This window comes from Triturus cristatus, chromosome 7 (assembly GCF_964204655.1).
Source record: "Triturus cristatus chromosome 7, aTriCri1.1, whole genome shotgun sequence".
NCBI lineage: Eukaryota > Metazoa > Chordata > Amphibia > Caudata > Salamandridae > Triturus > Triturus cristatus.
Window position 1 is genome coordinate 459547255 of NC_140590.1, and position 23998 is coordinate 459571252.

Below are 23998 nucleotides of genomic sequence, written 5' to 3' on the forward strand. Positions count from 1 at the left end.
CTAAAGGCACTTCTGCGTTTGTTAAACCTTTTGCTGGTGTTATGTTGAAGGAACCCCACCCCTTCTTTATCTAGGCCTCTCTAAAGATCACACATTTCAATAATCCCTTTCCTCCACTCCTTCTACATGTCAAACTCTCCAAAACAACGAAACAATGTTGGCATGCGGTTCTCAAAACTCAATCACCTTACTCCTGGCAAGTATATCTGTGTCTGAGTTTGTCCTTTCTTCTTAAATGTAATTATCTAAGGTGTATTTGCCCAAGTCTCTATTTTCATTAAATGTAAGTTTATTGCATGTGTAAATTTAATTGATGGGACAAGAAAGATGTCAGGCCTCTCTCCAAGTGAACCAATCCTGTCAAGTAGCAGTCTAAAACCTGCAATAAACAGTAATGTTTCTGCAGCAGCATGGTTGCTTTTCTTAATTAGCTAATTGTATAGAAAGCACTGTTTATTTACAGTACCGTTAACTCTATGGCACAGACTTCGCAGGCTGTTGTAATATTTTACTTGATGTTGTTCACTCCGGTGTCCATGCTGGTCAAGCCCCCCTCCCCTCTCCAGGTCCAATACCTTCCACCTAACAGATTGCAGATGCACACATTTAAACACACCCTCACTCATGCAAACATACATACATACACAGTCACAGGCACTCATACAAAGACATTCACACAGACAAACACATACTCGTACAAATTTGGAGGCTGAGAAACACAAAATGTACCTGCTCCTTTTTCTGCACTGCAGGGCAACCTCATGCTTCCAGACTCCTCTGTCTCCTAACTCCTGCTAACAGCACAAAGGAGGCAGACGCACAAGCTTCCACCGCATCAGAAGCTAGAACAGAGTTGCCACTAAGAAGGGGGACCCCTGATAGCGAATGATAGGCAGGTGAAGCAGGGGAAGACAACCATACTAATATTAAGGAATTCAACCTGCCTATATATAGGATATATATATATAGTGCCCAATCAGGGTCAAAAAATATTAGACAACACTGTGCTAACAGTAGGACATTATCACAATAATTCCAAGGATAACATTGTTACAAAATTTCTATTTTTTATTATTATTATCATTATAGTTCATTGAATTTTATCAAGGATCACAAAGTGAGAAACAAAAATAGACGAATAATACATAATGGACATATATACATAGGTCCCACACAAAGCATTCAACCAAATAGCACTCATTCAAGGTTCCAAATTTGCATACACACTCATTCGTCACTCTCAATCAACAGCATTCTAACAATCATACATATTACTAAAACAATCATAAGTGATATACAGCCAAATGATGGAAGTATCGGAGGCTCTCGTGTATTCTCCCAACAGTGGATAGAGGCTGGATCCAAATACACAAGTTCATTTGGCGCCAACGCGCGTTTCGGTGTCAGGCCCAGGGGGGCTTCACCTTCATCAGGGCAGTAAATTTATATATGGTTGAATGCTTTGTGTGGGACCTATGTATATATGTCCATTATGTATGATTCGTCTATTTTGAACCTTGATAAAATTCAATGAACTATAATGATAATAATAATAAAAAAATAGAAATTTTGTAACAATGTTATCCTTGGAATTATTGTGATTATGTCCTACTGTTAGCTCAGTGTTGTCTAATATTGTTTGGCCCTACTTGGGCACTATATATATCCTATATATAGGCAGGTTGATTTCCTTAATATTAGGCTAGAACAGAGTTGGACATACCGAGGTACATGCAAAGAAACGATCCATGAGTTCATTTGTTTTCATGTAAAAGCTGACATTCCAAGGAATTAATGGCAGAGCCAGGTGGTGGGTCAGCGCCCTGGCGTCCACTATGTAGGAGCTGCTGCTGTTAAAAAGGAAGATTTAGGCCTGGCAAAAGGTTTATCTTGCCAGGTCTAAATGGCAATTTAAAACTACACTACAGCCTGCAGTGGCAGGCCCAAAACATGTTTTAAAAGGCTACTTTAGTAGGTGCACAATGAGTGCTACAGACCTACTACCATTCGCCTGGATTCAGCGTTCCTGCAGCCCCTTGGTGAGATTTCATCATTACCACCCAGTGGTGCACTACACCACGGTCCGGTTTCCACCGGGCTCCCCCTTGGTGGACTAACATGTGGGGCTCGAATTTTCCCTCTCCCAATCAACTCCCCCTTTTGACCCCATGCCTTTTCACCCCTCAAACACAGAAAATCACTCTGGTGCACCCCAGCTGGTTGTGCACTTCGACCTCTGGCTTCCACAACCGATCTCCGTAATTCCCTGATCCCTGTCCATACCCAGATCAGGTACTTACCTTTTCCCTCTGCCGCTTCCATGACACACTATTTGCCTGACTCTTATCTTATCCTCCCCTTCTACTCTTTTTATTGTACAGCACGAACAAAATTGTAACCTGGTCCTGAAGATGAACTTAATTTACTACAGGTCAAAACGCCGTTGACCTCCCAGCGCAAATCTTGGCGCAAATCTCTGGTTCACAAAATTGATAATCTCTTGTAATTCATTTCTGTAAATAATTACTCGTGAACCTAAGAGTACCTTGTAAATAATGTCACTATTGCCAACTCTGCACCGCTCTTCGCTGTGTCACTTGTCACTTGCGCCGTCCACTTTGTGTTTCACAAGCACTTAAGTGCACAAGTTCTTTCGGGTTACACACACATCCAGTGTAATCAGTGCTGAAACTTTTGTTTTCTGAATACAGAATGCTCCTTGAATAGCCTTTAAACCCTTTGAGTCTCCCTGTTTTTCCTTTTTGCAACTATATGTGCATGTTTTGTTAGCAGCCTGTCGAATATTACCTATTGAGACATTGTTCTTGTTACATACATTTATCACCCAGGTCTCAACTGGGTATACGGTGCACTCCTGTTGTCTGATCCCTACAGACCTACTAGTGGCATTGAATATTCAGGTCCCGGGAATGTAGTACCATTGTCTAGAGACAAGTAAATTCCATGTACCAATAGGGTAGGTGCCATTTGTACCATGTTTTAGGGAGAAATCGCAAGCACTTTACCAGTGGGTAGCCGGCAAAAAGTACATATAGTCCTAATGCCAACAAAAACAGGTTCAGCAACAGAAGTCAGATATCTGTGGGAAACTCTCCAAAAAGGGCCAGATTCAACATGACACCCCTCCAGCCAAAAACTAGGAAAGACTGATCAATACTTTGATAGACTTCCCTGCTTAAGTGATAAAAAATGACAATGGCCCTTAATGGTGCTTGTCAATTTTATGTCCATCCAATCCTAACTGTATTCCCCTGCCATAATGCTCTGTGGTCACTACACTAGCCCATGGGAACCCTGCTCCTCATCTGTAGACTCCATCTGTGAAGCTTCTGACCTTACTTTGCTGACAGATGCATCCCAGTAGTCTGACAGTCCCTCTATGGCCAACAAGGTGAGGTGGGCCATTTCCCCCCTTGGGTCCAATTTCTATCCCAAACATAGGGAATACTCTACCAATAAAGACAACAACCAATAGTGGTCATTGAAAGCTGTCAGTGTCAAGAGCCAGGCCCCGGGTAATGAATCCACTGCTAGGTGAAGGCTTCAAGCGGGGGCCTTAGGTAGACCTCACCTCCAACCTTGGGGCCGGCAAGGAGCTTCATAACCGCTCTTGAGTGTTGCCTGACCTCTGTGGTTTGGTCAAGTGGGGGGCACTAGGTCTGAGTATTAGACACCGTACTTACACTCTCCTTCCCACCAGCTGAGGGGTGGTATCAAGAGATGTACCTCTCAGCTAAGTTTCTGTACTCTGTGGTTGAACAGGTTCCTGGCAAGCCAGGAGTTCCAGGGAGCAACCAACACCCCCTCAAGAGTGGCACACTCAGTCTCTGTCATGCAGGGGTCTCCCTGGTGCAGGTCACCAGTTCTCTGTCTCTGTGACAGAGAAGGAAGCACTTACTGGACAAAAGTGGCCTCTCTAGGGTCCGTCTTGGGGTGCCCTGTTCGCAGAGTTAGTAACCCCTGTTCCAAAGGTCCTCCCACTGCGGACTGTGGACCTCCTGCCCCTCCATCTGGGCTGCTGTACTCTCCTTTTGAGAGTAGTGCCCACAGAAACTAGAGCTTTCAGGATGCGCTTTGCAGCTGCCTCCTGCAGCTCTTCTAACACTGGTGGTAATTAATTTCCCAAAATGCAGTCAATAGGCATCTGAGCATTAACTATGACCTTCCTCTGGGTCACTTCCCCACCCCATTCCATGGACACCATAGCCATAGGGTGGACGAAGTCCTACCCATGGGTCTGAATTACCCTATACACCTGTAGAGTTTACTGCTCTGGAGAAACCAGTCTTTCCACCAGCATGGTCTGACTGGCTCAGGTAACACTTAGGGGCCAATTCCAATCCTGGAAAAAGGCCGTATGAATCGTTGTACGGAGCGTTTTCTCCGTACGACTCGTACCCGGTAAACTGTCCCTACAACCTAGGAAGTACGATTCGTACAGAAAGCCTATTTCCGTCCGAATCGTACAAAAGACCGTACGTGTAAAAAAAAACTAATATTCTGATCCGGAACAGCCTGTACGCGACTTCTGGACGTATTCAGGCAGCGGTTTCCGGCCCAGCAAGTACGATTCGTCCCTACGTCACTCTGAACGGCTCTTTTTTTACGGGAGTCAAACACAGCCGGAAAAGCAGAGTCCGACGCGAACCGCTACGCAACGGAGCCCCGGTACGCGACGTACACGCCATGAACCCCGTCATACGTGTCATCCCGGTCCTCTTGGCCTACGACCTGGTGCACCGCACCCGACGCACACACCGCAGAAGGTGAGAACAACACCCAGGGGCCAGGTTGGGGGTGAGGGGCGGGAAACAAACCCCATACTCAAAGCCAAACCTATAATATGGAGGCCATACATTACCACCAGGGTCTGGTCACTTGGGTGGGCGTGGCCAGCAACTCCTGCATACCGCAACAACGGAAGTGGATGTGTACGGTGCGTTGCACGCGTACCCCTACGGCACCATTAGAAGAGTGATAAGGACCGTACACACGCAATGAATGTGTGGGTACGGTGCGTGTCACACGTACCCCGTTACGGCAACATTACATTTGGGATACGAGGCATACACACGCCAGGAATGTGGGCTTAGAGGACTGGCCCAGCATGTTACCTTCATATTGGTGTGTGTGTAGGTCCAGTCCAGCAGTGTACTGCTCCAAGGGGGTGCGTGGGTGGGTGCAGAGGACTCCCAGCAGTGTCCAGACATATTAGGGGTGGGTGCATATGACTCCCAGCAGTGGCCTGCAATATGAGGGGTGGGTGCAGAGGACTCCCAGCAGTGTCCAGACATATGAGGGGTGGGAGCATATGACTCCCAGCAGTGGCCTGCAATATGAGGGGTGGGTGCATATGACTGCTAGCAGTGTCTAGACATATAAGGGGTGGGTTCAGATTACTCCCAGCAGTGTCCAGACATGTGAGGGGTGGCTGCATATGACTACCAGCAGTGTCCAGACATATGAGGGGTGGGTGCATATGACTCCCAGCAGTGGCCTGCAATATGAGGGGTGGGTGCAGAGGACTCCCAGCAGTGTCCAGACATATGAGGGGTGGGTGCATATGACTCCCAGAAGTGGCCTGCAATATGAGGGGTGGGTGCATATGACTGCTAGCAGTGTCCAGACATATGAGGGGTGGGTTCAGAGGACTCCCAGCAGTGTCCAGACATATGAGGGGTGTGTGCATATGACTACCAGCAGTGTCCAGACATATGAGGGGTGGGTGCATATGACTCCCAGCAGTGGCCTGCAATATGAGGGGTGGGTGCAGAGGACTCTCAGCAGTGTCCAGACATATGAGGGGTGGGTGCATATGACTACCAGCAGTGGACAGAGATATGGGGGTGGGTGCATATGACTCCCAGCAGTGGCCTGCAATATGAGGGGTGGGTGCAGAGGACTCCCAGCAGTGTCCAGACATATGAGGAGTGTGTGCATATGACTCCCAGCAGTGTCCAGACAAGTGAGGGGTGTGTGCATATGACTACCAGCAGTGTCCAGACATATGAGGGGTGGGTGTATATGACTCCCAGCAGTGGCCTGCAATATGAGGGGTGGGTGCAGAGGACTCCCAGCAGTGTCCAGACATATGAGGGGTGGGTGCATATGACTACCAGCAGTGGACAGAGATATGGGGGTGGGTGCATATGACTCCCAGCAGTGGCCTGCAATATGAGGGGTGTGTGCAGAGGACTCCCAGCAGTGTCCAGACATATGAGGGGTGGGTGCAGAGGACTCCCAGCAGTGGCCTGCAACATGAGGGGTGGGTGCATATGACTCCCAGCAGTGTCCAGACATATGAGGGGTGGGTGCAGAGGACTCCCAGCAGTGTCCAGACATTTGAGGGGTGGCTGCATATGACTCCCAGCAGTGGCCTGCAATATGAGGGGTGTGTGCATATGACTCCCAGCAGTGTCCAGACATATGAGGGGTGGGTGCATATGACTCCCAGCAGTGGCCTGCAATATGAGGGGTGGGTGCAGAGGACTCCCAGCAGTGGCCTGCAATATGAGGGGTGGGTGCAGAGGACTCCCAGCAGTGTCCAGACATATGAGGGGTGGGTGCATATGACTCCCAGCAGTGGTCTGCAATATGAGGGGTGTGTGCATATGACTACCAGCAGTGTCCAGACATATGAGGGGTGGGTGCATATGACTCCCTGCAGTGGCCTGCAATATGAGGGGTGGGTGAAGAGGACTCCCAGCAGTGTCCAGACATATGAGGGGTGGCTGCATATGACTACCCGCAGTAGACAGAGATATGGGGGTGGGTGCATATGACTCCCAACAGTGGCCTGCAATATGAGGGGTGGGTGCAGAGGACTCCCAGCAGTGTCTGGACATATGAGGAGTGGGTGCAGAGGACTCCCAGCAGTGTCCAGACATATGAGGGGTGGGTGCAGAGGACTCCCAGCAGTGGCCTGCAATATGAGGGGTAGGTGCATATGACTCCCAGCAGTGTCCAGACATATGAGGGGTGGGTACAGAGGACTCCCAGCAGTGTCCAGACATATGAGGGGTGGCTGCATATGACTCCCAGCAGTGGCCTGCAATATGAGGGGTGTGTGCATATGACTCCCAGCAGTGTCCAGACATATGAGGGGTGGGTGCATATGACTCCCAGCAGTGGCCTGCAATATGACAGGTGGGTGCAGAGGATTTCCAGCAGTGGCCTGCAATATGAGGGGTGGATGCAGATCTGGGGAACTGGCAGGAGGCGACGACGACCCAGAGCTGAGGGTGGGCTGGCGGTACCCGACTTTGAGTGGTACTATCTGGCTGCCCAGTTACAGTGGCTCACGCTGGCGGTGGCTCGGGAGTTTAGAGGCCCTGAAGGCCCACAGGGCAGACTAATCCCGCGCCATGTGCTTTCCTTTATTGTCTTACAACAACGATTCGATCTGTCACAGTTAACACTGGAGGAGCGCACGCTCCGGATGTGCTGGAATCGAAGCCTACGGAAGGCCGGCATTGTTCACCCTTACGCCCCAGAGATCCCATTGGGCATGTGCACGGCCCTCCCACATGGAGGGGATTGGTCGGGTCTGGCTACTTGGGAAGACCTCGGGGTACAGATGGTGGGGGACCTATACCTCAATGGCGTGCTTCAGCCCTTCCAGGAGCTGCGGGACTCCTTTGGGATCCCGAGGGGAGACTATTTACTCCATGCAGCCCTGGTGGCAGGTCTCCAGAGGCACTGGAACGCGGGGCTATCGGAACCCCAGACGGCCGCTGGGTGTCAATATGTGGTTATGGCAGCGGGCACAGTTAAGGCCATTACGTGCCTCTACCGGGGACTGACGACAGAACACCTAGCCCCTTTGAACGCCCTGAAGGACAAATGGGAAATAGACATTGGGAAACCTATCCCTGCATTGACGTGGCCCACGCTACAGAGACGGGCCTGGAAGAGCACGCGTAATGCCCGGTTTCAATTAGTGCAGTACTTCACTTTTCATAGGGCATATTTGACGCCAGCTAAATTATTTCAGTACTTCGGGGGCCCTACACCACGATGCCCTCGGTGCGGGAAGGAAGGGGCAGACTTCAAACACATGTTCTGGTCCTGTGGGTCACTACGTTGCTACTGGGACGAGGTTATTGCTTGCTTAAACCAGGTGACAGGGCGGGACCTGGAGGTGGAAATGGGAGTTTGTTTGCTATTGTGGTTTACCCACACCACGCGCACAAAAATTACGAGCAAGTTTTGCGATTTGGGGCTAGTTCTGGCCAAAAGAGAAATCACCCTGCACTGGAAATCGAGAGTCGGTCCCAGCTTTGCGAGATGGAGAGCGACTTTCACCAAATGGGCAGGTAGTGAGGGCACGTTCAGGCTACAGTTGGCGCTGCGGGGGCATGATGAAAAGGCGCTGGACATGGCACGTACATGGGAGGCACTGGTGATTGAGCTCCAAGGGTGGGTACCAGAAGCCGTGGAGGACGATGCTATAACGGGGCAGCCAGCGGAAATGCAGTAATAGAGATATACCGGGTAGAACATAAGCGATGGAGGGAATGCACTACATTTAATTACGGAACTGAGCCTGGCTATTGTAGGGGGGAGTAGCCCGCAACCAATGACACGGCAGTTTAAAAGAGAGAATCATCCTTATACCTTGTATTATGGCACACTGACATGGGGGAGGGGGAGGGTGTTTATGCATATAAGAGCGCTGATGGGCACAGATTACCTGGATGACAGCGAATAGGATTGTATACTGTATTGATTTCTGGCAATCGGATATGTTCATCAGCACGAGAGTAATTACTGCATGGTGTTTGTAATTGAAAATATGCAATAAAAACGTTTTTGCAAAAAAAAATGAGGGGTGGATGCAGAGGACTCCCAGCAGTGTCCAGACATATGAGGGGTGGGTGCATATGACTCCCAGCAGTGGCCTGCAATATGAGGGGTGTGTGCATATGACTACCAGCAGTGTCCAGACATATGAGGGGTGGGTGCAGAGGACTCCCAGCAGTGTCCAGACATCTGAGGGGTGGGTGCATATGACTCCCAGCAGTGGCCTGCAATATGAGGGGTGTGTGCATATGACTACCAGCAGTGTCCAGACATATGAGGGGTGTGTGCATATGACTACCAGCAGTATCCAGACATATGAGGGGTGGGTGCACATGACTCCCAGCAGTGGCCTGCAATATGAGGGGTGGGTGCAGAGGACTCCCAGCAGTGTCCGGACATATGAGGGGTGGCTGCATATGACTACCAGCAGTGGACAGAGATATGGGGGTGGGTGCATATGACTCCCAGCAGTGGCCTGCAATATGAGGGGTGGGTGCAGAGGACTCCCACCAGTGTCCAGACATATGAGGGGTGGGTGCATATGACTACCAGCAGTGGCCTGCAATATGAGTGGTGCATGCAGAGGACTCCCAGCAGTGGACAGAGATATGAGGGGTGGGTGCAGAGGACTCCCAGCAGTGGACAGAGATATGGGGGGGTGTACTTCATCATCAGATGACCACACCTACATGGTGGCATGGACGCATCCCTATCTTTGGACTATGATTTTAGTGCTATTACAACACATCACTGACAGCAGTGTCCCACTCCTAGGAGGATGGATGTCTTTCACACACTGCATGACACACCACATGTGGGTGTGAGGACATATAACACATGCATACCCACCCATGGCGGATGCAGCACAATACACACCCTGATTTCATGCCAACAGACTGTATAGTCATGTAACTGCATACAAAACTAAGATAGCCAAAGGGAACACACACTGTCACGCACATCCCAGGAGTGATAGGAATGTTCAGGTGCTGGTCCAGCCACCAAGATGTTGTCTCTCATGGAAGCAATAGGGCTCTATTCCACTAGATAAAATGCCCACAATTGTGAGTCAGGTGCCCAAATACCCTGCATAACAAGTACCATTTGTGTGGTAGGCCGTGATTACACACATGCATAGTGCTGAAAAGGGCCAATTTGTCCCTGAAGGCATTCCTACATACCCAAAACACAAGTACAGTGACTAGCAAGGATGGCACAGATGATTCAGCAGGAGACATCGGTGAGCAGGCATGGCCATTGTTGAAGGTATCCCTCACCAACAAAGGAAATGTTGATACAGGTCAGCACAACAATTGTGCAACTGTTTGCAGGGAAGATGTCAGGTGCCACAGAGGAAGGAACACTCCTTGGGACAATGTCTCCAAACAAAATGAACACACACTACCTCATGACCATCATACAAAAACATTTCGTAGAACCCTAACACATTACCAGAACACCAACTCCAGGAGCCTCATCACCAACGTCAAGTACCTGAAATGCAATAGTGTTGAATGTAAAAGAAAAGGCTTTATTCAGCACCAAAAAACAATTAATTAAAAAGAGACTATGTACACAGGCCAATGGCCAGTCCATTTCTTAAGTCCAAGGGTGGACGTAGGGAACCGCGTCCACCCCTACCTTGCCTGCACAAAGGAACCTCAAGGTTTGTCGACCGGGGGGGGGCATCATCAGTGGCAGTACCAGGCACCGCAGGGACAGGAGGGGGAAGGGTAGGTGTTGCGGGCGCAGGGGGCGATGTTTCCACCACAGGGGGTGGGGCAGCGCCGAAGGTGGATGCGAGCTCGGCGCTCCACACCGCTGGCAGTGCCTCCATCCGAACCCCTGCACCTGAGGATTCCCCAGAGTCAACAGAGGGTGTGGTGGGTGAGGGATGGGGTGCAGCGCTCTTGGGGGAGGAGGTGGACATGGTGGGGGACTCAACTCCCGTGCCCGGGGACTTCCTCGCCCGCTTGTGGGGTGGTGGCTTAGTAGGGGCGAGGTCCAGCCCACCCATATAGATCACCTTGGGTGAGAGTTTGGCAGGGGAGCTAAGGGGAGTGGTCTTGGAGGAACAGGGTTGTGAGGACTGCGGACTGCGACTTTGGCTGTGTGTATGTCGTCTGCCCCCAGACCCTGTGGGTGTGCCTACATCCCCCGGAGTGTGCGTGCCAGGAGGTGTGCGCTGTGCCTTACTTGGGGTTGTGCTGGATGTGTCTGGTGGGGTGCGTGCCCGTGACTGTCTGGGTGTGCGTTGGGTAGGCATGGGAAAGGGCAGTGTGGATGGGTCCGGGGTAGAGGGGGGGACGGAGCGCTGCAGGAGAGAAATTGCTGCCATCAGGGAAGAGTCCAGGGACCGCAGAAACCTGTGTTGGTCAGACATCGTTGCTGACATGCCCTCCATGAACGACACCATCTGTGTGAGCAGTTGAGTGTGTCCATGGAGGACATTCAGCACCGATGCCTGCCCAACCTGCAACTGCCGCAGTATGTCCACAGACTCTTCACTGAGGGCAACAGGGGTGACAGGAGCAGGGGGTGCGGTGCCTGGGCCAAAGGAGACATGGTGGGCCTCTGCACGGACAGAAGGGACGGGAGCAACTGGGAGGGCGGAGATGGTAATGGAGGAGGCGGGGACAGATGTGGGGATGCTGCCAGTTGGTGTTGCAGACTCCGCCTCCTCAAGGATGTCAGCCTTGGACCCGTCGGCGTCGTAGCTGCTCTCGCCTCCAGACGGGTCCTCCGACTGACTCCCTTCGCCCTCCGTGCCACTGGGTCCTTCTGAATCCACAGCACTGGTGGCACTGTCGCTGGGTCCCTCCTCCAGGTCCATGCAGGTGTCTCCCTCGGTTGCGGATGATGATGCTGTGGGCAAGGAGAAGAAACCGAAATGCATCATACATCTGACACATGAGCACAAGAACAATTGGTCACAGTGCTTATCAGGCAATGCATCATGAGTAACAGCTAGATAACTCCGCACATATGTAAGCCCTGTACTGCCCAGTTGGTAGACCCACTATGCCACTTGGACACCAGGAAAAAAAGAACACAAAAGGCCACAACTTGAATGAGAAATACACTGAGAAGCTAGTGTCTGTGAACCGGTGAGCACAGCAATAGAATGAAGTCATGCCACCTCTTGTTTACCCTGAAAGAAACAGTAGTGGTGCACCCAACGTAAACTGACACACCTCAATACTCAAGGTGTCACCACACTCAGAGACCTGTAAGTACTTTGGAACACAAAACTAAAAAATGTTGCTACCTTGGGACTCACAATACTTTACACAATCAACATGTTTTGAATGTGCCAATTCGCCATTTCGTGAAAAGAACACTCATGTGCCTGCATGAAATATGTCGCACAAGGCAGTGCACACAAAAGTACATTTACACTGTCATTGAAGAAGCTGGCACCTTTTCTAAGAAGCCACTGTTAGAATTAAATGGTGTTGCAGAAAGTACATATACATGGGCCCACGGAGGTCTCGATGTCTTGAGACTCGTCAGTTTGTATCACCAACAACAAAGGAGTCTCACAAAATCAAGAGCACTGTGGGAACATGTATATGGAAAATCTGCAACACCATTTAATTCTAACAGTGGCTACTTAGAAAATGTGCCAGTGTGTTCCATGAAAGTGGATATGTAGTTTGGTGTGCACTTCCTTGGGAGACTTTTTTCATGGAGGCACATCAGTGTTCTTAACACAAATCATCAAATTTCCACATTTAAAACATGAAGAACTGTTGACAAGTGCTGTGAGTGCCAAGGTACAATTTTTTTTACTAACAACTTGAATTATATCAGTTGTCACATGACCATCCGTCACCTGATTACACAGTTGGCTACACATATGACGTACTGCCTGTCATCTTGAGTGGCACACATGTCCACACCCAGGACAATGCATAAGCTAATGGGCCTGCAATTGGGTTGAAAAAAGCCTAGCTGTACTGTTGGGACACCCACATGGCAAGCCAGAATGTACACACAGATGTCGGCACACATAGCCCAAACTGCGTTGCATCTGAACCACACACAGGTGCAAAAAATGTATGAGCAGAAATCATGTTTTTAAACAACTGACACAGGCTGCAAAGCACCAACATTAAGCACTGGCCACCATCACAGGGGCACTGCACGGTGATTCTTTGTACAGCCAAGTCTCACACACAAGTCAGACCTGGCAATGAAAAATCAGGGTTGCACATGTATGCCTCTACCGCACACCCCACCTCATACCTAAGTCAATGTGATTGATACAGATCAAGAAGTGACACCTCTTATTCAGGGTTACAATAACTGTGCTGGAAAAATAGCTTCATTTACACAACATCACCTCGTGGGGCTGGCAACACATATTTGTGACAAACAACCATCAACAGATTGTTGTGAATAGCCACACAGGCACTGCCCAGTGTGAGTATGCACAAGCAAAATGGTGTATCCCTGTCCATTGGACACATGGAGCATACATTTGCAAAATACTAACTAGGCCAGGGAACAATGCCACAGAGGCAGACCTATGCTGAACCCACAGAGAATGTGCACAGTGTTGGGTGACACACATGATTAGGTGGCCAGGGTGTCTCAGGGGACTGTAGTGGGCACACTGCTCCGTGGTCCTGGAATGAGCTGACTGTACCATGTTCAACCATCATGGCAATATGCATATCTCCCACTCATGCACATCATGTCTGAGCCACAACATTGGTCATGCATGCTGCAAGGGTGTTCAGTTGAAAGCTCACACTCCTATGTTGAGAATCATCATCAGTGACAACAAATATGGACCCCCAACATAGTGAACAGGTCATGGCACAGGTAAGGTACCAACACAAGTCACAGACCACCCTCCCACATGATGCAGAAAGCAATGTGCACTTAGATTTACCCTAGATGACTATGTGCAAATGTGATTACACACAGACCAGGGGACACATGTCAAGGAGGGGAAGGGATGAAAAAGAGCACCAGGTGACATTGGGGAACCAAAAATGCACTTCACATATAAACTCTGGGAGTGTATCCAGGCTACAGAGCACTTCCAAAAGCTGGCGACACATAACACGACAAACAGCCATGTACCTACCCCCTCCTTGCTGCAGTCTCTCCTGTAACTGCCTATCGAGCTCAGGGAATACCACCGCCAGGATGCGTTTCATGTGGGGGGTCAGGCGTCGGTGGCCGTTGTGGGGGCGAGGACTGTCGAGCCCCAGCTGGACCCAGACGATCCGCCGGGTCCAGCACCAGATGTCCTGCCACCTCTTGCGGAGCTGTGGCAGCTGCCGACTACGCTCCCCCTCAGATCCCACGGCCCTGACGATGTTTTTCCAGATCACCCCCTTCTCGTAGGCAGTTACCTGTCACGATGACAAAGTGACACAACATCAATACACCTGCTCCATGTCCCAGAGACACACATTTGAACATCATTGAAATGTTGAACAGGGCATAGAATGCAGACAGGAATTACACCATACACAATAAGAAATTGGCCTGTGTGCAAGCCCCAAGGCACTACATGGCATTGAAAGTCAACAGGTTGGCATGAGGGGTGCGACACACTTACTGATCATGCCACACACTGTGCAGCACATGCAACAGCAGGCTGAAGGCCAGCACGTGCCAAGCAGTCACATGTCCCACTCCACTGATGCACCATCAGCATACTAGACAGACACACCCAAGCACAGATCACTCGCCTGTCATTGACAACAGCGGATACAACCCTCACTCTGCACATGTGCCACTTGCCAGTGGGGTGTCACAGGTGTCATGCTAGCTCTGCAAGTCAGACACACAGCACGGCTTACTTGTCACATCAGATGGGTTGATCTGTTGCCTCCTCCATGCAGCTGTGGTGCAACACTTCACATAGACACTCACCCACATGACACGGAACATTCACACACATCAATGTCCATGAGGTCGTACACATCATTTGGACACTCTCACCACAGGTCCACTCAACTCATACACATCTGTGGGTACAGTCACCTGTCACACCGGGGGGACCACTGAATCACCTCAGGACAATAGGAAAAAAAGCCACCAAGGATTTGCCAGGCTGAAAGTGTCATGCACTATGCAGTGAAAGTCACAGTAAGCAAGTGAGGAGTGCACACAGGAACTACACCATGCTCTGCATGAGAGACATCAGCATGTCCCCCCCCCTGGGACCCACTCTAAACAACATTGCATGTCTGTCCCACCTGGACACAATATTGACAGTCACACAACAGGTGCATAGGCAAAGGTAGTGGACTCAGCACTCACCTGCCCCACTGGTTTCCCATACAGCTTGGTGTACTGTGGCAGGAGGCAGTCCAGCAAGGCCTCATTCTCCTCCTGGGTGAATGGCTGGGCCCTCTCCACCGTACCTGACATGGTCCAGAGGAAGCAGAGACAGCAGCAGTGTGGTCGACTGGAAAGTTGTGCAGGCAAGTGCCTTCTCATGGGTTCTGGCTGCCTTATATCTGTCTTGCTGAGGGCATTCATTTAGAGGAGTACATAGTGATTGGTCAGACTCATTCGCATCCTACGTTTACTCCAATCCATTTAAACATACACCAATGACTTTAAACATACACCAATGACAGCATTTGCATTGTTCAAATTTTGAGCATCATGTCAAGTCAACAACCACTTTGCAACATTGTATTTTGTGGCCAACTGACTGTTCCAGGACACATGATCGACACTTTTCAACTGAAAACTCTGTCTCCATGACAACCAGCATGCATTTAGGGCCTAATACTTGTCCCTTCTGTGTCCCCTATGTAATTTTGAAATCCACACACAGGTACGGTGCGTTTCACACGTACCCCTACGGCACAAGTACAATGGTGAAACGAAGCATACACACGCGATGATAGCGGGTGTTCGGTGCGTTTCACACGTACCCCTACGGCACAAATACAATGGTGAAACGAAGAGTACACACGCAATGATAGCGGGTGTACGGTGCGTTTCACATGTACCCCTACGGCACAAGTACAATGGTGAAATGAAGCGTACACACGCGATGATAGCGGGTGTATGGTGCCTTTTCACACGTACGGGTACGCACTAGTAGTAAAGTGCATTTGACACGTACGGGTACACACTAGTTCACACGTACGGGTACGCACTAGTAGTAAAGTGCATTTCACACGCTTACAATGATAATACAGGTGCACACATGCCAGGAATGGAGGGCTAAGAGTCACACAAGGATGTCCATCAAGTACTTGTCATTGCATACTGTCATGTGCAGGCCCTAGGTGTGGCAGCCAGCTATATTGCAAAGGTCATCTCATCTAGTTGCACAGTTGATGTGTCATGACCTGTGGACACATGTCATGTGTGATGGGGCACTATGTGGCACACATCACCTTGACACTTGCCACATGTGTGTCTGTAGTCCAACTGTGTCATGCAAATCAGCAGTGGGATGGCACAGTCATCAACACCCGCACCTGTCTCCTGATGCCAGGGACAGGGACACTCTATCAACTGACATGTCACGTCAGCATGCCCCTTTGTGACTATGTCAGGTGTGTGTCATGTGTTCCCATGAGCTGGATGTCAGTGTTCCATCAACTGCATCTGCTGTTGGTGCATCCAACATGGGTCTGTGTGGAGATGGGCATGGAACACATCTACGCACACATGCCACATGTGGATTCCCACCGCTGTAGGGTCTGTGTGCATCGGACATCATATTTTCCCAGTCATACATGTCTGCGTTGTCTCAATGGCTGTGTCTTTCTCTTGTCACGTGTACCCCTTCATCGCAATGTGTTTGATATGTACATTTGACATTCCATGTGACCTGTGCGTGTGCCTTGCAGTCAGCTGTGTGGATAAGATGACATCCTTCCAATGCAGCTATGTGGTTGTGTGTCACTCTGGTGATATCTGTGGCTCTTCACTCAGACCGGCCACCAACTCATTTCAGGACATGTCATGTAGACCTGACAATCAACAGGTGTATCTGGCTTTTTGTAGGAGTGCCAACAAGCTGGCATATGTGTCCTGTATGTATTGCACACACCCGACTCCATAGTTACCTGATGTGTATTAGCAGTGTAGCATGTGCTATGTTCATTGACATTGATATTGGCAGACTCTCAATCTTCATTCTTACAAACAATGTCTTGCAGGGCACAGCCTGTCCCAAGAACAATGCCAGACTTGGGTGCCATGAGGGAACATGCCTGCATCCGCCGTTACAGATTCACTCGCAAGTTGATTGAGGACTTGACAGACAAGCTGGCACCACACCTGCAACCGTGACACAGGTATCCTACTGCACTGACCCCCAAGATGAAGGTGATGGCAGCCCTACATTTTTTTGTAACAGGTACGTTTCAATTCACCATAGCTGATGTTGGTGGCATGTCACAGACAATGTTCAGCCGTGTCCTGCGTGATGTTTTAGCAGCCATGTTGAAGCACCTTGATGAATTCATCACATTTCCTACTCCTGAGGAGTTGACAGATGTCAAGGGTGATTTCTATGCCCTGGGAGGGATGCTCCATGTAATTGGGTCCATTGATGGTACACATGTGGCTTTGGTACCACCACAGGCACAGGAACAAGCCTATCGCAATAGGAAACATTACCACTCGATAAATGCCCTTGTGGTGTGTCTTGCTAACATGCTGATTTGCCATGTCTGTGCACGTTTTCCAGGATCAGCACACGATGCCTACATTATGAGGCGTAGCAGGGTGCCACAGATGATGCTGCGGCTGCACAACGAACGAGCATGTCTTGTTGGTGGGTATACTCTGTTTGTCCTGTGTGTTGCGATATCTTTGGCTCTTATGGCATCTCCTGACCCACTTTTTTACATGATGTTTCCATGTAGGGGACTCTGGCTATCCCAACATGCCATGGCTGCTGACACCTCTCCGCAACCCAAGAACAGCTGCAGATCACCGGAACAACAATGCACACGGGCAGACCGGCGAGTGATTGACAGGACGTTTGGACTCCTGAAGAGCCGATTTCGGTGCCTGGACAAGACAGGCGGGTCCCTCCCTTATGCCCCGGAGAAGGTCTGCCGAATCTTCCTCGTGTGCTGCATGCTGCACAACATGGCAGTTGAGAAGGCAGTGCCACTCATCCTGCATCCGGATGAGCAGGAACATCCACCCGTGGAGGATCAAGGGCTTGCTCACGAGGCTAGTGAGGAGGAGGAGGATGATATCCGGAGTCAGCTCATACGCAACTTCTTCTCATAATGGTGAGTCACTGGGTATGAGTGTGCAAACTTGTAGCATTGAGTGGCAGGTGTTGCAATGTGTGTGTCCAGCTGACTGAATGCAAAGTGACTTTGATGTGTGTTCTGATGTGTCACTCGAGTGATGATGTCATGCCACACAGTTTTGCGCAGAGACTTTCTTTGAAATTTACATGTGTCCAACATTGTTCATGTTTTGTAAATGTCCATGTGTGCGGCGAGAATTGTTTTAGGTGACTTCTTGTGTGTCTGTCATTCCCAGGTTTTTGCGCATGTTGTCTGCTCGTGTCATCGTTGTCCTCCTGCCATTCCTCATGAGGATTGCAACGTGTGCTGAATCAGCGATACATGCACGGACATGTGGAAATGTCAGTTTGGGTAAGGATTGCAGCAAGGCTTTTTGGTGGTGGTACGGGTTGGGAATGTGTGGGCCTGCTTCTGTGCATGTTGTGGTACCATGCATACATGTCTTCTCACCATGGAGCATATAACATGTAGCATCACTCCCATGACATGATAGTCACCCTTCTTGACAGTCATCTGTAGTGGAGTGTGGCGTCTGATGAAGGCATCAATGTGTGTAAACCTTGCCTCTGAAACATTGCGGATGCTACGGGTGGACATAGTGTGGGACATCACAACAACAGGCTCTATGGGGAATTGCAGCCTCTCCGTGTGCAGCAGGATGTGTTTGGCTCATCCCCTTAACTTGTGTGCCAGTTCATTGGGATTGACATCATCCGTGTTGTGAAGGGGGGGTCCAGCGTATGTCCCACATGTTCTGTCAACTGACCTGTGAGTCTGTTCACATGGATGCATTTCCCTTTGTGTGTGTATGTGGAATAAAGGTGTTCAGCACAATCCAAAGTGCCTCATCTCTGTCACTGCAGCTCTCTTGCCAGTTTGCATGCGTCATCTATGACATACTTGTCAAATATTGAGCATATGTGTATGTATACTTCGGCAACATGCATGCAGTTCTTCATGGCTAATAATATCTATTGTGCATGAAGTCCCTGGTTGTGTATGTATTTGTGCAGGTTGCGCCCCACAATGGGACGTGAATACATGCTGATGGTGTGTCTCCTGTGTGCAGCTCCGCATTTTGTTGCCTGACCCTGTGACCGTCAATTTTGGTGATTGGTCATACATTTTCTTGTAGTGGCCCATGAGTTACCTGACACTCCTTCCTTTACATACACCTGTTGCACTGTGCCTTTCTGACCTCCTTGTCTTTGTGTGCTACTTTTTGCCTAGTTTCTCACCCCTTCTGTCTGCTGCTGCCTCACCTGCGGCACTGCCCCGCCGAGTGCCCTGATTCTGCAACCCACACGCCTCCAAAATGCTCCTCCCTTCCCCCTCCACCCATTCTTAATGCAGCCAGCAGCTTGTCTGTGACACTGTTGCGCCAATGCCATGCCAAAGGCAGGACTGTCTGCGCCTGCAACGTGCACAGTGCACGAGCCTTTGGTCTTTGCATGACCCACGTCACACAACAGGCTCATGCTGCAGCCAACCTCCAAGAAATGTCTTCCAGACAATCATCCGCCTGCTATCAGGCAACCCCTAAGCACACACACAACACCTTCGCATGCTGAGTGTGCAACTCTAACTGCCTACACAACGCTGCCCAGCCTACCAGACCCTGTCAGAACAACCAGGTCATGTGCCTCCTACTCCACACCCGCTCCGTCCACCAGCACGCCTTTGGACTCAGTTGCCTCCTCAACACAACAGCCCCACACATCACCTTCATGACAGTAACCTGGACATAAGCATCCTCAGCACACGACTTCTTCATTGCCATCTCAGACGGATACAAGATCACCCGCAGGGACGGCACCAACAATCCCAAAGGATGAATTGCAATTGATTCACAAGTACACCCTCAGAGTCACAAATCCGGGTTTGCAGCAACTCCCTGGCAACCCTCAGAGTAACACTCATCTACAGCTATCCAGGCCTACATCCACAATTGCGCTAAGCCATCAACACGTACATCTGCACGCACGCCCTCACCTCCACAGGCTACATGTGGCTGGGGGCGAGTAACTTCTGGCTGGAGGAGAACCACACCACCATCCATCATTGGTCCATCAACATTTTAATCAACGTCTCCGACAAGCAACACACTGCCCCACACACTGCTAACGATCCCCCAAAGATGCTTGATGTAAGTCACCATAGACAAGCTGTGTGGGACACTCAATACAACACCAACGCAACACCCTGAAACCTCACGCACTGGATCAGCAACTGGTCCAACAATCTTGCCACATTGACGGGCTTCCCTGTGAAGCACAACAACAGTTAAGGCACCTGGGACAAGGCAGACCTACTGGACTCCTACAGACCTAGCCGGACTCTTGTACAAACCTTGCAACACACAGAGCCATCATTTACCTTACAGGCCTGTAAAAGACCACACACAGACATCACCATATCATCAGCAAGGACAAGTGGAGATCCTTCAGATAGTGCTGAGACACCAAAACACACGACATCAAGGAGCTCATCAGCATTGTGAGTGAACTGACAGCAGATCTCCATCCAAGACACCCCACCCTTGCAAGGCAGATCACATCCCTTGCAACTTTGTACCACTGCTAGCTTATGGCCATAAACAACAGCCTTGGCACACAGAGGCAGACAGCACTATTATCCGCAGGACAAACCCCCCTCAGGTTCTGGACTCCCGTCAGCAGCAAGTACACCACCTGGCTCATGTGCACCATCCACTCTGGCTCTCCATCAGGCCCCTTCCCACACAACATTTCAACCACATCATTCCCCATCCTTGAAGCCCACATCCAGCGCGTCATGAATGTCTCCTTTGAGTTAGCCACATTCCATGGGTGCTGGAGGCATGCAGAGACCCAGGCCCTTCTTAAACAACGGAGGGCAGTACCGCAGGATCTCCTGGTACATCACCCTGCTTCCCTACCCAGCAAATGTCATCCGGAAGACACTCAACAAGCAACTGACAAATTTCCTCCACGCAACCAGCTCCAGGCAACCGGCACCAGACCATATTCCACAGTAATCACACCACTGCAACCGTCATCATTGCCACCACCAACGACAACTTTGCCCTGCTCAAAAATGGTGAGCCCACCCCCCTTGACCTCTCAACGGCATTGTACACCATGTGCTACCACACTGTCAGCTCACACATCTCCAACACTGGTATCCAGAGGAGGGCCCAGGATTAAATCAGAAAGTAGCTCACCAGCAAGGCCCAGGGAGTCGGCCTCCACCCTGCAGCATGTAGTACACTGGGGTCATGTGGCACATGCCCCAGGGCTCTTCTCTCAGCGTGACGATCTTCAATTTCTCCATGACCCCCCTCTCCACCATCACATGCGCACACGACCTCATCATCATCTCGTATGCCATTGACACCCAGCTGCTCCTCAAACTCATTAAAGAGCCAGCCATTGCCAGATCCAAACTTCAAGAAGGCATGAGATCCGTTGACGAATGGCTGAACATCAGCCACCTGAGGCTGGACTTGGACAGGACTGAGGTCATCATCTGAGGATTGTCCCCTTATGGCTGGGTCAACTCCTTGTGTCCCACTGGTCTGGGCACCGCACCAGCACCCAGTGGCCACGCACGCAAGCTGGTGTTCATCATGGACCCATCGCTCACAATTACCATGCAACTCACCACCATCTGTACCTCATGCTGCAACACCCTCCGCATGCTGCAAATGATCCACAGATAGATCCACTACAAGGCAAGACAGACCGTCCCCCAGGTCCACGACACCAGCCGGCTCAACTACAGCACCGGCCTCTACGTAGAACAACAGCAAAACTGCAGGAGAACTTGTCCACATCCAGGGTGCATCCGCACACCTCATCTTCAACATCCCCAGCCCCAGCCACACCACCGTCCACCTGAGATAGCTAGAATGGCTCACTGTCTGCTGCAGGATCACCTTCAGACTCCTCAACCACACTCAGGAGGCAGTCCACAACCCCAAACCCAAAACAAACCTTGGACGTCTGTCATCCAACACCCTGTTGGCCCAACTCCATTCAGCCCACCTTGCCCTGGCCACCATTCATCACATCAACATAAAAACTGCATGCAGGAGATAGTTCTCCCACCTCGCCAAACAGACCTGGGACTCCCTCCCTGGGCACATCAACATGACCCATGACCTCTACACCTTCATGATACTCTTCCAAATTGGTCTGTCTGAGCAATATTGCAAGTTCCCCCCCTCAGCAGCTTGAGGCCATCACGGGTGAGTATTGGGCTCCATGTCTGTATTTGGTGATACATTGAGACACATGTGTGTCCTCGACCGGACTCAGATCCAAGTGTATGGATGGCTGGAGTTAGTTCCACACTCAGGCATACTTTGACATATCCCCATACGTATGTTGTGGACTCATGCTAAATGACTGCAACATAAAATTTCACGTATTAATTATTTAATTATAGCTCTGTGGCGTGATTTGTGCACTGAAAAAGGTGCAATGCAGGGACCATAGAATCCAAAGTTCACAGGGGGAGATGGGATCCTTGCCATTTGAAGTCATCAGAGTCCAGACCACAGTGTTTGGCATCATTAGTCAGACTGTGACCAGCAGGTCCATGTGGCAGATGATGTCAGTCAATGAGGTGATGCTGTCGCACATGAAGGCCAGGTGCCACGCCAGGTGACCTGGGAGATGTGGATATGCCGCTGCCTCTCACGGTCTTTTCCGTGGACGACAAACCTTCCTCGGGGGACCCTCAGATGCAGGCCTTGACGATGCTTGGGACGCTCCGTCGGACGAATCCTCCTCCTCCTCCCTCCCTGTGGCTGGTGGTGGTCTTCGCCTGGTGGCACAGGGAGGGTTGCCCATGTTGTCGTCGATCCGACGGAGTGAATGGCTTATGTCCCTTTGCACCGCAAGGAGCTCAGCCAGTCTTGCCTCCATCCGTCCTTGGTGTTCTTGTTGACTGGCGTGTTGCTCGGCCTGCTGGTTCTTGATCTCTGTGAGGGTCACCACTACCTGGCTGAACTCCCTGGTGTCATGCCGGTATGCCTCCATGATGTTGTGTATGTATGACATACCGGTCCCTTCAGCTGGCTGGTCATGTTCTCGCCTCCTCCTGCCTCCACTCCCACCACCCCTGCCCATACGAGCCTGGCCTGCCGTTGTGGGCACATCGGGTCTACGGGACCCCTGAGGGATGGCAGTGGCGGTGTTGTCTGCCTCCTCCTGGGTGCCCGGCGCTCCTTGTCCCTCCTGGTCAGACTGGCTCAGTTGTTCACTGCGGGCAGGGCTCCTCGGTTTCTCCCGGGATGTGGCAGGAATGGGGGTGGTGGTTGGCACAGATGGTCCTGAACCAGGTTCTGCAGGGGCTTGGACACCAGAGGGTCCAGGTCGGTCGGGGTCATCCGCGGAATGTTGAGAGGCGTCGCTGCCGGTGGGATCAGGGTCCTCCCGGGCCAGGGACTGTGAATCTTCACCCCCATTGTTGGGGGTCGATTCATCACGTTGCCCTGTGTGTGAGAGACAGACAGTGTTAATGCTGTTTCATGCAACATGCATGTATCATACACATTCAAGTTGGCACTGTTCCTCCAGGTAGTTGTATGTGCCTAGCATTCTCCTCAATGTTCACTTGTGGATGGGTATGTTGCGGGGGACAGATTGATATGTTCTCCTGAGTCTTTGACATGTAGATTTTTGGCTTGGATGCTTCATCGGCTATGTATTGGTATTGTTGTGTTACATGCCCATTGTGACAGTGGGTAAATCCATTGCCTGTCCCGGGGGTGTCTGCTTGTGTAAGGGGTGTGTGTGACAGGGCCTGCTGGTGGGTGTAGTGTGATTTGGCAGTGGGGCTCCCAGGTGATGTAGCTGTCCCCCCATGGAGCATGCTGCCATGACAGTGAGTGTGAGTTCCTGTCCTAGATATCTGACCTTGTT